Source organism: Miscanthus floridulus, chromosome 6 (assembly GCF_019320115.1).
Source record: "Miscanthus floridulus cultivar M001 chromosome 6, ASM1932011v1, whole genome shotgun sequence".
Taxonomy (NCBI): domain Eukaryota; kingdom Viridiplantae; phylum Streptophyta; class Magnoliopsida; order Poales; family Poaceae; genus Miscanthus; species Miscanthus floridulus.
In genome coordinates, this window is record NC_089585.1 from 139,348,859 (window position 1) to 139,354,858 (window position 6,000).

Consider the following 6,000-nt stretch of genomic DNA (forward strand, 5'->3'; position numbering starts at 1 on the left):
TTTTTCTTAAGAATCAAAGCAAAACTTTTATGCTTAACGTTGACCTTTTCAAAATGTGCTTGAGGAGTGTTAATCATGTCTGTTTCATGTGCATCACATAAGCAAGAGCATAACCTTAAATTGATGCATTTGTCTGATCATGTGATGCTTTGTTTTCTATGAAACCTTTTGTGGTGATGTTGGGTAATGTAACCAAGTCATGCTTAATCACCTAAGAACAACATAGGATCAAAATAGACTAGGTTTGTGTTCATGTTCTAGCCCAAATTTGCTTCTAATGGATCCTAAAGTTTCACCCTTTTTCATAATGCTGCTTTGACTGAAGTAGAACTGTAGGTTTTGTACCTGTTTTGAGGATTGACCTTTAATAAAAGTTGTAGATTAGGGTGAGTTCTATAAACATTGTTTTTGGACCAAGACCTAAGTCAGCCTCTAACCTAATCAAACAGTGCTAACAAGAATGAATCTGTTACTATTTTTCTTGTCTGAATTTTCTCGTCTTTGATTGACAGTTTCATGGTGCTATGTTTGGATTGATGCAACTTCAATCTCTGCATAGCAGCTTCTTCCAAATCTGTAACAAGAGTTGTGGTACCCCTTGGAGAACTTATGGCAAACAAAGAAATCCCAGCCCTGTTTGATCTCGTTTGTGCTTTCAAAATTCTGTTTCAAAATCGAATGTGGCTCTGAAACCTGCTCTGTAGACTGAGCTTACTGAAATTCAGTTTCAGTTTTCGTGTACCCTCCTTTGGAGCTCTCTATCTTGCAAACCAAGCCGAGTTAGACAGAGATTATTTAAGTAAACTTGGAGATCTCACGTAGATATACAAACTTGATTATAGAGTCGTGATCTGTTGTAGTCGTTTGGGGTGAGTTTGAAGGCGCTGAAACTCAGATTTCAGTCGGCCTGGACGCGTTTAAATGGAGCCTGACGCTCGTCGTGGCCGACCAGCCACAGAAGCCGGGCACCGCGTGGCCCTTCCGTGCACGCGTTGCTCGCCACCTCGCCTCGCCTGCACTATCGCGTATTGGAAAATCCAGGCACTCTTTTTTTTCCAGAAATGCTAAAGAACATATCTGTGTTTTAGCAAAAAAAAACACATTGATTTTTTTATCTCTCTTCCTCTCTCTCTTTCTCACCGGTGACCACCGGCGCCGGCGCCGGCGACCGGCGAGCTGGCCCTGGCGCCCGCGCCCGCGCTGGCCATGGCAGTGGTGGTGGCGGCGGCAGATCTGTGATTTGTCCTTTCATGAAAAAAAAATTATGATCTATGATCTGTGGAGGCTGGAGGCTGGAGGTACAAGAAGGGTGGAGGCTGTTGGATTTTAATCCTATGATGTAAAAAAATCATGTGTTGAAACTGCATAAAACACATGGTTGTGTAGTAGACATACTCTTTTTTTTGAAAAAGGGTTTACCTATGCTTTTAAGAAAACAAATATTGCATACAAGACTAGGATTACCGGTCTAACCAGAAAAAGCCATATGCGGCCAGGACAAAACAAGATAAACAAAAGGTCTACTGTGTACAGGCCTTTTTAACATCAACATCAGACAGCTACTCCAACGTCAGTGATGTCCACCATGCTAGCTCCTAATCTGCTTCCTTTAGCATAATGAACCACTTCTGCAGAGCTTCTCAATAGCCAGACTTCTTTGGTAATCTCCCAACGGTAGATCACGTCAGCCGGGCGCTCCCTCCATTCCCTCGCGCGCGCTCTCTCGTTTCTGTCTCTCGCTCGCCATGGCCGAGCTGCTGAGCTCGAGTCCGCCAGCCAAGCCCAAGCTCTCAGCACCGCTGCAGCCAGGGACGAAGCTAGGAAAAATTTTAGGAGGGGCTAAACAACGGCAATTAGCAAGAAAAGAGGTTCAGCAAATCTCAGCTACTTAAATTCAAAAAGTGAATCAAAGAATTTCAGTATCTAGTTATTAGTTAAAAAAAATATTTATTAAAATACAAAAAAAGATTGAATAATTTTACTTTCTAATCATTTTTGCATTTCTTTCTGTTAAAATAAAAGAGCTCTGTTGTTTCGTAATTGATTGATTGAATTCCAAAGAAAACCTATATTTATAGGAAATTCTCGAATATTGCTTATTTCATATAAAAGGAAATCCTAATGACTAGAATTCTCTAAGTTTTAGAATGTCTTGTTTAAGAGACTAAGTATTTTTTTTATTGGAATTCGGGGCTTCGCTTGCTCGCGAGCGGTAGGGGGGGCTGGAGCCCCCCTAGCCCCACCGCTGGCTCCGTGCCTGGCTGCAGCCCCTCCTCTGTGCCTCCCCGCCAACCGCGCCACCGCCTCCTTAGCTCGCGCCGCTTTTTTCCCAGCCCTTGCTCCGGCTGCCTCCACCGCTGCGATGCGCCGCCGCAGCTCGCTGCTGCACGTGGGCAGCCCGCCCCGAGCAGCCTCTGGCCGAGCCAAGGCCACCTGCGGGCGTGGCCTACCGCCGCTGAGCCTCGCCGCCGGCGAGCCGGCCGGCCGGCCGGAATCGGCCCGGCCGTGACGGCCATCGTTCTCCTCTGCTCTGCGTTCAGGGAAGGAAGAAAAATGATTAGAGACTTTTTTTTCTAGGCTTCCAGATGCAAAACTATAGAATCAGATGAATACCGTAGAATAGTGCTGTTTGGCTGCGGGTAGATTTGAGGAAAATGTATTGTTCCTGATGCAAATGTGTTTTCCTTTTCCGGTTTAATCGTTTTCTTTTATGCAGCTAAAGCTTCTAAATTGCATAGTAAACAGTAGAAAAATGATAAAATGGCCAAACCAGTTTTGTTGAGCTCCACATAAGTAGATCTATACAGGAAATGCGTAATATGACATGTTTTAGTAGGAATTTTTAGCTGTAGGTTTTTCCCTATTCTTTTTAGGGCTAAATTCATATTTGTAGATTGTGTGATCTTTTAGTGATGCAATTTTTGCGATAAGCTATTCATGTGATGCTTGACCTGTGGTAAAACTTTCAGCTTCTTTGGTGCATGTATGACTGAGTTCTTGATTTATCTACGTTTATGCTTGTTAAATTATTTATAAATAATAAGGGTGTTTAAAAATAGAAAATGTAGTTCCACCGTTTTTTACGATGCTGTTATGTCTTATGAAACCTTAATATGTTCATGAAAATAGTGATCTATAGATTTATTTTGCTCTCACATGCTTAATTGCAATTAAAACTTGTTTTTATTGCAGCAATTAAATTACAAAACCTAAGAATGTAATATTTTTACGGTAGCCATGATTTGGTAACATCTTCCAACCATAAAAATGTCAGCTTCAAACTAAATGTTTGCCACACCACCTAAAAATTAATATATATGTTTAATCTAAGCAAGAGCAATAGAAAGTTAATAATGTTTTCCTATGTTTCTTGTATTGTTCACATTACTTGCTAATTAGGTGTGTGATGCTTGGCTATGTCAAGAATGGTATGGAGGTGTATGTACGACCTGTAGGAGGTGCTCTCTTGTTAGCAAAACAAATAAATGGATATTTTATCTATGGGATAAATTCCTACATGTGTGCGTAGCTAATTTGAATTATGGTTTAGGCTTAACCATTGGATTTTCTAACATGTGTGGATGTACTTCTACTATTACTAGAAACACAGGCGCGGCATAGAGTCCCTGACTGTGGATGATGAATCCTTTATTCTGCAAATGGGCATATGGGTATTGACATTTGTTTGGGCTCATATTTATTTCATTGTATTTGATAAAATAGAAAAATGTCAAATTCCATTTGCATAGGGATACCCCAGTCATTGGAAATTATTAAGTGGCTAAAATTTCCCAAAAATTCACGTGTTTCAATACATTCAATAATGCCTGGTGGTTCATTTTTACGATAGTTCCCAAGCAAATTATTTGCTTATCATGTGCCACTTGGCTGATGAAATCTGGTCTCCCTGAGTTTCATGATTGCAATTGTGAAAACTGAGTCACATGAGATTCTCTAAGATGTAAACAATCAATCGTACTGAAAGGATGTTTTTTTTATAAAGAACTGAAAGGTTGTTGAAAATAGACAAGCCTGTTGAAGTTTTGCTTTTGAGATCTCCGGTGTTACTCACATGGAGAAGTTACAAAGCTTGATAGAACCAAACATTGGGTTCATGAATTGAACTATTATTGCGACAGCAGCTGTTATAAATCTAAAAATAGTAAGTGCACATACAGATCAGATGAACTACTATCAGAATCTCTTCACTGAACGCAGACAACTTGACTTTCAAAACTAATGAATAAATGACCCATAACACATACTGAGTACAGATAGTTCCCGTATTTCTTGGAGTCCGTCAGGGAGAGAGAATAATAGGCGCTTTTGCAAATTTCTACTGCATGTTGTGGCACCATAATAGGCGCTTTTGCAAATTTCTACTGCATGTTGTGGCACCTTACAGCACAAAATCTCCGCTGCAAACCCAGTTGAGAATCACTATGGTTTTGGGTGGCTACCATAGCAAAGGGCATCTTCAGATGTTGAAGCTTGTGTAGTTTTGCTGTTGAACGATAACTTTATCCATAGACTCGAAACTTCAATAGGCCATGAAGAGGACGAGGAGTAGTTTGCTTGCTTGGTGTGGGGCTAGTGATAGCCCTGCCATTGGCTCTGTTGTTAATTGTTGTATTCGCCACTTCCATACTGGCCTCATTGGCCTTAATCTTCAACAAGCCTGCAATTAACATCCCAGTAGTAATATTCAATCTGAATTTTAAGTTGTAATTAAATTTGAATGTAATACTTACATAGATCAATTTGGTAGAAATTCTTAATGCTTTCCTGTGTAGTAGTCAGGCGGCAAAGAACATCTTTATATATTTAATAACATTTTATACAATAATGGCATAATCTAAAATCTGAGATCACTGCTACTACCCAATTTCAATCTATGTGCACTGCGTGGATAGTACCATGGGCAATGCATTGAGAAACACAAAGGGGTTGCAAAATACTGTTATAAGGACAACACTGTCCATGTGTTGGCTAATAACAATTCTCGTCCAAATCTGACTTTTATTTCTTTGTTCAGGCCTATGAATCGAATGCTAACATATGAATAGCTTAGAGGTTCCATCCCAGCAAAACAGCTAGAATATTCATATGGTCTCTATACGGATAATTGATTAGTTATTAGTAGCAGTATATGCAGCACCTCTAAGCCCAAACCTAGTTTGGAGTATTGCTAAAACTTAGGAAACAAAATTAAATGAGATTTTGTATGGTTGTATCTAATTGGTTTGTCAATGTCGACCATGCTAGTAAGAATTACCAGGATGAACTACACTATTAGCTAAGAGAGAATTCAAAAAAAGTCAGCAATGGATATAATCTTAAATTATTCCTTTCAGCAAACACACGTAATAATTTTCAACGCTGAGCAAGCATTGACTTCAAAGAGGGGTTACTGACTTTGTCTCTCTCTCTCTCACTCACTTTTGAGTTATAGTTACCTAGAATTAGTGCATACTCTCTCTCTCTCTCATAAATTATCGATTATCAATATCTGTTATTATTCAGCGGAATGCTAGATGAGTGGTACTGAGATTATATTCTTACTTCAGTTTAGGATTGAAAGGACATTTACACAAACTTGAAATTCTACATTTTTATCTATTACCACTTCATTAGCATTTAAAAGTGTAGAAACCTTCTTCCTCGCACTGCTATGCTCTAAACAACACTTCCTTTTTGCAGCCAATTAAAGGCAAAAGCTTGAGCCCGTTGACCCCTCAATAATATTGCGGAGCCACTCACCAAGACATTCTATCCACAAACCCATGCCAATTCGTTGCAGCAAGGAGATGGATTATGAAGAACCTCATCTAACCACAGAGAAAAGAGGAAGGATCTGTGCTGTGTACCTGTTCTATGGATATGGCGTGAACAAGGCTTTGCCGATGGTGCGAAACCCCGACATGTTTTCTGCAATTGCCGCTTTGCCTCTAGTGGCACGCAAAGCATCAAACACCATGGGGGCGTTCACCGAGCAACTAC